Source organism: Mesoplodon bidens (assembly GCF_964165515.1).
Source record: "Mesoplodon bidens genome assembly, chromosome: 3".
Taxonomy (NCBI): domain Eukaryota; kingdom Metazoa; phylum Chordata; class Mammalia; order Artiodactyla; family Ziphiidae; genus Mesoplodon; species Mesoplodon bidens.
In genome coordinates, this window is record NC_138178.1 from 32,599,541 (window position 1) to 32,609,912 (window position 10,372).

Consider the following 10,372-nt stretch of genomic DNA (forward strand, 5'->3'; position numbering starts at 1 on the left):
AGTGGGGCCACAGTTTGTTGAAATAGAAATCACGGAGGCTTTTCTGCAAATACTGATGATGGTCTTCAGAAAGTATACATTCTAGAGAGATATCTACCTACCTATTAGCTTTGACTTAATTACATGGATAAATTTTAAGAAGTGCAATATCTTTTCCTACCAAAAGAATGTAATGGACTACCAGTAGATACAAACTGAATTCCAAGCCAAAAAAAAGAGGAAGATTAATTGGTTGGATTCTTTCCATTTTGTTGAAATTTCATGGCGGGGAATATGTTAGAGAGGAGATGGTTCACCCATGCCTTTTTTTTTAGGGAAGCTAAGGGAGATAGCAAGATGAGAATAAAAAAAAAAGCATGGGTTCTCTTTCCCTTAATGTACTTAGACCATCACAGGCAAAGAAACAGGGTATGTATCCATAAAGGGGGTTACTTCTCTGCTGACTTTTATCAAGGGCTACCGACTTCTCATTCTTGCCCTTCTGTCATCATTACGATCTTCATTGCAGATCTTCATGGAAACGTTCTGGACCTTCTTCCTGGTGCCCCGGGTAGGAAGGTGCTGGACTGCCAAATCAGGCATGGCGTGAATTGTGCTCTCTGCTTAATAGGCCAAGGTGTTCAGGCCAGGAGACCTTCCTGTACCCACCTCAAGGTGTGGGAGAGTTGCTTGCTAACGACGTACGATCAATATCTGAAAGTCATGGCATCCCAAAGGATCTCCCATTCTTGCTTTGGTGTGTGGTTCCTCTCCTTAGTCTTCTGTCTCCTGGTGGTACCCGTTGCTCTGCTTCTCACACATGAGTTGAAGAATTTGGAACTTGTCCTTGTGCCTTGAAGAGTAGAGACAATGGCTGAACTTTGACATTCTAACTATAAACCATGGTTTCCGTGCACCACTAATACCAACCATTTCCAATGGCTTTAAACAATTTTTGAAAGCTTGTCAATAATATGATAAAGGCTGTGTGATATTCTCAACTACCCCAACACCTACTCCAGAGTTTTGAATACTTGTCAGCTGTGCAAAAAAAAAAATGATCTATTTAACCATTTATCTATCTATCTATAATGTCTATCTAAATACCTAAGTTTGGTTTATTGTCATCTCTGTTAAATAACTTGAGAGCAAGGTTTCTCCAGTGTAAGGAAGCCGTTGTAATTTCATTAGAATTTGATCTCAGTTTCCACCTGTTGAATGGTGCTTTGACATAACTGGACGGAAAGAATCCTTTTCGGCATTTGATCCTAATGTCTTGTTACAGGTTAAAGAAAAACGATTGATAGAAACTAGCTACCTTAATTCTTCTGAGAACAAGGTGGATTATAAATATATGCTGGTGGTAAGAATCATCACTCTGGATGATATAATACACTCCTGAAAGAGAGTTATGGGAAGCATCTCAGATTTTAAAGCAATAGGCGTTCAGCCTCCATCCTAAAAACTTCCAAATAATGCTTAGCTTGCTGGGTCTAATCCTATTGTTCACTGTAAAGGGTAGTCAGAACATTTCATGTTGTTAATAAATAAGGGATGGATGCTTTCATTTGTAGTGAGCCTTTGTTTTTAGAGGTCTTCACGTCGTCTATTTCTAGTCTTATGTTTATGTACAGATTTTCAGCTAGGTGACTGCAATTTAAGCCTTAGTATGGAAAACTGAGGATTTATAATTGAAAATGAAAAAACATATAACTGTCTACTGTCCGAATTTTAGTCTTTTGGTGCTCTGTTTTGGGTTGGGCACATTCAATAAGGTTGTTTCTTTCACCCCCAAAGGGATTCTAGATTAATACCCTCGGGAGTTGGGTCTTGCCATCCCAGCTCTCCTCCCAACCAGTATGGCTCTAGAACACATCCCAGTCCTGCCACTGTCACCTTTATCACAGGTTAAGCCACGAGAGCAGCAGAGATAGGTTGTTCCTAATCTCTTGCTCTATGACTGGCAGAGAAGTGGAGATGCAGTTACCCAGGATAAAAAAAATTTGTCAAATCCCATTCGGACTCCTTCCTTTGCCAGGTAGGATCATGGTGGATGGACCAAACCACTATTGCCACTGCCCTTGGGTGAATCTATTCCTAATGGGCCCTGTTGAGGCCATGTGCCTAGCTCCGTAGAGAGGGCATGATTATAAGCCCCACCCCACACATAGAAGAGAAGGGACTCTTTAGAATTTTCTTCTACTCTTTTCATATCTGGAGAGGTTGTGAAAGAAATTTAGTCTTGCTCTAAGTCCAGTGTAACTTTAAAATTCAGCTCAGCGTCATTGCCATGTAATGGAAACATCCAGACCTGATAATACCCCTGGGAAACCACACAGTGGTGGCCCAAAGGCAAGGTGGTTTCCTCTGGAAAGGGAATATCCATGGCTTGAATCCTGATGGATGCTTGGGGTCTTGGAATCTAGATAAGGTGAAGTTCACAGTCGGGTCCTTTCTCTCCATTGATCCCAAGCTTGTTACACCTTCTTTCCCTGGACCCCAGACTCACTCCAGCTCCTCCATCCTATTTGCAGAAAGGGTCAAGACCAGAGTCTGGTCGGGAAGGAAGCATCTACCCATCCCTCTAAAACCTGCCTCTAATCTCCTGCTGCTGTGAGCTCCCTGGAGGTGTCATAGGGACTGGCCTGACTTTTGTAGTGGGCGCAGCTTCTACCTCGCTCTCTGGCATTTTCACATGAAGTATGATTTCTTGTGCCGAAACCGAAAATCACTACACTATCAAAATTCACTTCATTTCTCTTGCATTTAAAAAAACGAACAATCAGATGTCATTAAGGGATTGTTCTGAAATTAGATCTCTTTAGCCAATGATTAAAGTTGGAATCATTTCATCCTCTTTTTCATTCTGAATTTGCTTGGAACACAGCCTTGCAGAGAAGCAAAAAAATTACCCAGCCCAGCTCACAGTTTTCAGATATTTTACGCCAGTATCCTCTCCTTTAAACGGAAAATACAGTCAAGCAAATCATACATATATCACCCATTACTAGCTGATCATAAATTGTTAGTATTTTAGGGCATGTAGCTATGTGGTTGGTATCTGCAAGGCTAGCTTGATAGATGTGCTAAAATTCACTGTTCTGAATGTGCCATAAGTTCTGACACCCTTATTGGAATCAAGGCAGTGCTGTTTTTGTTTACAGTTTATCAATCTAACAGCAATGGCACCTCATTTTTCTTAACAAAAAAAGCTCTGCCAATAGTAAATGATTCTGTTAAGTGGTATAAAAATGTGTGAATGTTGAAATTCAACATGCTTCATATTATAACCAACCTGCAAGAATATTGTGGTCAACTGTGTGAATACCAAATCAGAGTATACTGTGTATTGTACTTCGGAAATTTGTATTTAAAGGCAAAAATATTAGTAATAGTTGGTATACTTGGGGAAAAGTGTATTAAATATTTATTAAGTAACAATGAGAAATGCAACAAACTTCCTTATTTATGCCTTATGAGTAAAGGGGTGTGAAATATTAGGTGAAGTTTTATGCACAAGACTCTAAAGGAATGGGTATCCATGAAGGCAGGGACTCGTCTTTTCTATGTTTGTTCTGAAAAGCTCTCAGCACACTCTTGGTGCTTGATCATTGTTATATAATACCAATAACTAAGCACATTTTTAGATCTTTTTTCAAATGGCTTGTGTAAAATTTGGTTAATGTATAATGGTTGGTTTGAAGCTATCATGTAAAATCTGCCTCTCCAAATATAATCGAAAATAAACTGAAAAATGATAAAATAGCATGCCGTGAGGTTTTATTCTATGCATGAATTATAAGTTGTCAGTTTCACGCACAGATCATAAGCGTCCAACTCGATGCTTTTTCACAAATTGAACACATCCATGTAATCAGCACCCAGATGAAAAACCAGAACATTCAACCACCCCAAAAACCTCCCTCAAGCCCCCTTCCAGTGAAAACCTTGCAAAGAAGAACTGTCCTGACTTTTAAAGGCACATGTTAGTTTTGCCTGTTTTAAAGCTTTGTGTGAATGCATTTCATGCGGTACGTACTCTTTTGTATCACTCAACATGATGTTGTGAAAAACATCCATGCTGTGGTGTGTGGTTGTAGTTTTCTCATTCTCATTGCACTGATTGTGAATATAGCACGATTTATTTATTCATTCCACTGTTGATGGACATTTGGGTAGCTTCCAGTTTGGGGCTAGGAATATGCTTGTATGTGCATTTCTGTAACGGGTATACCTAGGAGTAAAACTGCTGGATCATGAGATGTGCTTATGTTTTGCTTTAGTAGACACTGCCAAAAAGTTTTTGAACATGGTTCTACCAACCTACAGCCCCATCAGCAGAGTATATGGGAGTTCCACTTGCTCTACATCCTACTAAACAATTGATACTGTCTGTCTCTCATCTGAGCCATTCTGCTCGGTGTGTAGTGGTATCTCATTGTGTATTTAATTTGTGTTTTTCTGGTCACTAATAAGACTTGCTACCTTTTTGTATGTTTATTGACCATTTAGATCTCATGTTTTGTGGAGTGCCTGTCCACATTTTTGCCAGTTTCTATTAGGTTTTTGTCTTTTTCTTATTGATTTGTAGACATTCTCTACAAATTCTGGAAATGAGTTATTTGTCAGATATACATTATAAATACGATTTCCATTCTGTGAGCTGCATTTTCTACTCTTTTAACGGAGTCTTTTTGATCAATGGAAGTTCTCTATTTTAACATAAAAATGTATCATTTTCTTCTTATGATTGGCAATTTGAGTCCTGTTTGAGAAATCTATGCAGACTCCAATGTCATGAAAATGCCGTATACTTTAAGAAGCTTTATTGTTTTATTTTTCATGGTTAGACCTGTGCTCCTTTTTTAAAATTATTTTTTAATATTTTTAACCTTTTATTTTATATTGGAGTATAGTTGATTAATAATGTTATGTTGGTTTTAGGTGTACAGCAAAGTGATTTGGTTATACATATACATGTATCTATTCTTTTTCAAAATTTTTTCCATTTAGGTTGTTAGATAGTATTGAGCAGAGTTCCCTGTGCTATACAGTAAGTCCTTGTTGGTTATCCATTTTATTTATTTTTATTTTTATTTTTTATTTTTTGCAGTAAGTGGGCCTCTCACTGTTGTGGCCTCTCCCGATGTGGAGCACAGGCTCCAGACGCACAGGCCCAGCGGCCATGGCTCACGGGCCCAGCTGCTCCGCGGCATGTGGGATCTTCCCGGACTGGGGCACGAACCCGTGTTCCCTGCATCGGCAGGCGGACTCTCAACCACTGCACCACCAGGGAAGCCCGGTTATCCATTTTAAATACAGCAGTGTGTACATGTCAATCCCACACTCCCTATGCCTTCCCCCCACCTTTCCCTGCTGGTAACCATTAGTTCATTCTTTAAGTCTGTGAGTCTGTTTTGTCAGTTCATTTGCATCATTTCTTTTTAGATTCCACATGTAAGCGATATACGATGTTTCTCTTTCTCTGTCTGACTTCAGAGAGAGAGAATCTCTTCTCTCTTCTGTATGACAGTCTCTAGGTCCATCCATGTTGCAGCAAATTATCGGCATTATTAATAATGTACTCTTCTTGGGGGGGCCTTCCCTGGCACCGTGGTTGAGAATCTGCCTGCCAATGCAGGGGACACGGGTTTGAGCCCTGGTCCGGGAAGATCCCACATGCCACAGAGCAACTAAGCCCGTGCGCCACAACTACTGAGCCTGCGCTCTAGAGCCCGCGAGCCACAACTACTGAAGCCCACACGCCTAGAGCCCGTGCCGTGCAACAAGAGAAGCCACCGCAATGAGAAGCCCACGTACTGCAACGAAGAGCAGCCCCCACTCGCCACAGCTAGAGAAAACCCCCGCGCAGCAACAAAGACCCAACACAGCCAAACATAAATAAATAAATATATTAAAAAATAATGTACTCTTTTTGGAATTGATATTTATACCTGGTATGAGGTAGGGGGTTAAGATATGTTTCTTCCCCATTTGTGTATCCATTGATTGGTGCTATTTATTAGAAAGGTCATCTTTCCCCCTTTGACATTAGTCTGTTGAAAGTAAATATGGTTTTCTGGACTTTTTATTCTGCTCCATTTGTCCTGTCATCTATTCTTGTGTAAGCACAACATTGACATAATTTTTTCAACCCTGAGACGTTAGGCATTCCTCGCCATGAAGTAAATGAATGACAGGTTACTTGGGCAGAAGCCTGAGCTTGTGAAATCATATCATGGAGGATGGTGAAGAGAGAATTCACCCGGCTTCTTTTGTGTCATCCTGCCACTCACAAACGTCACTGAGTTCCCAGCTTGAGTCATTAAAGAAAAGTGACTAAACATGAGTCACAGCACATTGGAAAAAGCAATTAATATCTTGACACCTAAACACAGAAAGAGGTCTCTGACAAGATCTTGGAGACCGTTAGAGAGACTATACCATGTTGGTTATAAGAATGCTTTCTAGTTTTATGATAAAATGGTAATTCAGACCCACAAATCCAAAGTTTGCATACAGATGGACTGGACCTGGATTGAATTTTGCCTAAGTATTCTGAAAAAATGAATTAAGAGAACAATATGAGTAATCTTTTTTTTGATATTGTCACTTTCAATTTTGTTCATCACTAAAAGGAAGATAGCTGTAGTTCCAGGGATGCCCCACACACTGGCGTGAAATAGCAATGCTTTCTTCTCAATAGCTTCACTATCCCACTTTGGCACAGCTGCCAAGAACCACATCATGGTAAGAATTACCCACCAAACGCTGCCAGCCATAATAAAAAAAAATAGAGTACCATTAAAATCATGGTACAGGCTTTATTATGAGATCCTTGTGTCACTGTGGAAACCTTACTGTGCAGGGCTAGATGCATTGCAGGCTACTCGGTCCTCAAGCAAAAACACAATAAAGAAAATTAATGATACCATCATGTAGCAGACTGCATAAAATAGAATAGGTCTTTCAGGATAATGGAATCTGGTGACATCAATCAAAAAAGTTAAAAAAGTAAATAATGTGGCTGAGAGGCAAATGATTGAAATCAATCCTATGAAATACAGAGCAAATGAAAGTTTTTCTCTCCTAAAGTACATATTTGGACAAGGAGGTGAACAGTCACACACGTGTGAAAAGGAATAGCCAAGATCAGGATCAATTTTCAACTCTCGGGGACACCAAAAACTATAGTCCCTCTGCACTGCCACTGGGGCTCCTTCAGTAGGATCTCCAGCTAAATTCACATCCACAAGTCGAGGATACAGCTCATCACAATCTGGGAACCTACTGAATTCCATATCTTCAGGCCAAGGAACACCAAACATCTCCATGAGCTTCAAACACTCTCTGTAAGCCCTCTGACAGAGCCTAGGGCAGGGAAGTGTGACATGTCCGTATGCCATACAAATAGGAGCATAGAGTGCACAAATGCCTGGAAATCCCGAGAACAATCCAAATTCACCATAGGGTGGAATGGCTTCATTGCTAAAGCTGCTGTCTGTTGGTCATAACGTTCAGGAGATTAGGCATGAAGGTGGTATTATAAGACAAATCTTGGCACATCCTGAAGGTAATAGGTTCACAAGAAAACAAACTGTGCCCACCTATATGCCCCACAAACATAGTCGAGGGCCACAGAAAGAAGACGATCCAACTCACAGCCATGCTTCCTCGACTGAATGGGATTCAGATGATCAGGCCTACTCAATATGTATTTTAGATCTTTATACACTTGCAGGCCTCAGCTTGAAAGTACTTCTATCTTACTGTTAAGTTCTTCAAACAGAAATACTCTTTGCACCGTCAGAGGTTTGTTAGCTTGGTCTCACACAAGGCATTTGTTTTTGGTTTCACAATATGGGAAAATGACATCATCTTGCCTCGTCTTTTCAGTTTATTACATAGGGCACCACTTGGCCAACATATCAAGTTGATCAACCACATTCCCAAACAACAGATTCCATCTTAGGAGAAGAGCTATTTCTTCCTTTGACTGAAATATTTCACACCTCGGGGCCAGGCTCCTGGGGGCCTGCAGTGCCGGCCGGGGGTGGCCGCGGCTCCCTCAGGTTCATGGAGAGAACGAGGACCGCTGGCAAGCACGCACGGGCCAATATAACTAATCTTGTAGAAGACAATGTTTATTCTCCCTAAGAGGACAAATCAATTGCAATATGCCATCGTAAGTCATTTTAATCCGACATTAATTTAGAGTCCTCCCCCCAGGTACTAGCAAAGTCAATACTTGGTTAATGTTGGATGTACCTTTTTAAAAAGCATACACCACTTCCTTCCTTTAGAATTCAGGCTTGGCCATAGCTGCCCTTGGCTTTCTCCAGGGTGAGCCTGAATTATTGAGATTTTGCTGTACCTGGAATTGGTTTATGTCTTCACTACTCCTTGTAATGAAAAGAAGAGGGAGGAGGTACACATGACTTCACACAGAAGTGATGGTATGTTATGTGAAAATATACCCGTATCCGAAATCAGGGAAACTTCGGAGTTCCCGGCTGGAACCAGCCACCGCATTTCAACCCACACAAACACTGTTGCTTTGCTGTCTCAAAATTGACTTCAACTCGTAGCAGTTTTTGAAATTCCCGAAAGGTTCATTACATCCTGGACATAAAATTATTGTTAGGAATCAGTAGTGCGAGTGTGGCTAATTACAGTACAGTTTCCTTGCCTTTGTCAAGGAAAGCGCTTAATAAATTATTCCTAATAAGTTACTGAGTAGTTATCCTGCTAATAGAAGAACATGTGCATGGTATTTTCATGCTGGTTATGCACAGTCATGTTCTCCATTTTAATGATTCTTGTATACTTTCAGAAGTCCCAATGAGGGAGCCTTTCCTAGCTCATTTTCTCTGGGACCAATGCTGTTTGATCTGGATGTCTCAGGCAGTCTAAATTAGCATTTTGTTGTTTTATTATTAAAGTTCAGTTTTCTCATTAGCAATGTATATGTGACCTATATACTTCTTTCTGATCCAATCTTTTTTTTTACCCTTCGGTTTATTCATTTATTTATTTAGTCAACTGATATTTCTTAAGCAACTTGAATGTGCCAAGGCAGTGGCTCATGGCTGAAATATTGTCCCCAGAAGGGAAAATGTCTTGTACATACTACATGCTTAATAAATATTTGTTGAGTGGATGTGTGAACAAATGAATTCATGAAAGTCTTAGACCTGATATCTTGGAACTTCTATTCTAATGAATGTGCAGATAGCAATCACTTGCAAATATATAAAATAATTTCAAACAGCAATAGGCGTAATGAAGAAAGATTTTCACCTTAGGAGCAGAGGTACTGCTTGAGTTAGGGTAGCCAGGGAAGGCTCCCCCGAGGATATGGCACATGGAGAACTGAAGATGAGCATTTCTGACAGAGGGAACTTGCAGTGCGAAGGAAGGCCAGGGTAGCTTGAACTTAGTGAACTGGACAAGGGATTTGGTATGAGGAGAAATTGGTGACGTAGGCAGAGGCTAGGTTCTGTAGGGACTTATCAGCCACCATAAGGATGTTCGGTTTTATTTTCAATGTAATGGGAAGCTTCTGGAAGATTGCAAACAGGGAGATGACTTAATCCATCATCTGATTTATACTTTTAGGAGCTCGCTCTGGCTGCAATGTGGAGAATGGACCACAAGGAAGCAAGGCTGGAAACAAGGAGAGGAGATAGCTGCAGTGAATCCAGGGGGAGATGCTGGTGGCTGGACCAGGGAGAGGCAGTGGAATTAAACTCTGGCTTTTTTTTTTTTTTTTTTTTTGGGCAGTACGCGGGCCTCTCATTGTTGTGGCCTCTCCCATTGCGGAGCACAGGCTCCAGACGCGCAGGCCCAGCGGCCATGGCTCACGGGTGCAGCCGCTCCGCAGCATGTGGGATCTTCCCAGTCTGGGGCATGAACCCGTGTCCCCTCCATCGGCAGGCAGACTCTCAACCACTGCGCCACCAGGGAAGCCCGTGGCAGTGGATTTAGAAAGGACTGAGCTTGTGTTTGTAGATGCAGCCAACCAGACTTGCTGATGAGGAGTGAGAGAATGACACAAGTTGATCAGGGTTGACTTTTGGATTTTTGGCTTGAGGAACAGGGTAAGTGTTGGTACTGTTTAATTTATTGGAGAAGACTTTAGAAAGAACAGCCTGGGGAGAGGGAATGGTATCTAAGGCTCTATTTGGGGCATGTTCCATTTGAGGTTTTTGTCATCTGGTCTCTAGAGGATGAAATTTGACCTGCGAGGTTCAGTGGTTTGGCTCCTGCCTACCTCTCCCATCGCTTTCTATCCTGAAGTATTTTATGCACTAGATACCCCACATAGCCTGCCTGCCGTCTCAAACGCCTCTTCTCTGCCTGGACAATGCACCTTGCAAACTCTACTCAGTAT

At 41.2% G+C, this 10,372-nt stretch overlaps 1 pseudogene across 1 annotated transcript; it reads right to left on the reverse strand.

Annotated features, from left to right (window-relative positions):
* Window positions 1–6,470: 6,470 nt before the first annotated feature.
* LOC308614004 (frizzled-3-like) lies at window positions 6,471–7,647 on the reverse strand (annotated as a pseudogene). Its single transcript has one exon. The product of its transcript is annotated as a frizzled-3-like (transcript).
* Window positions 7,648–10,372: the final 2,725 nt, after the last annotated feature.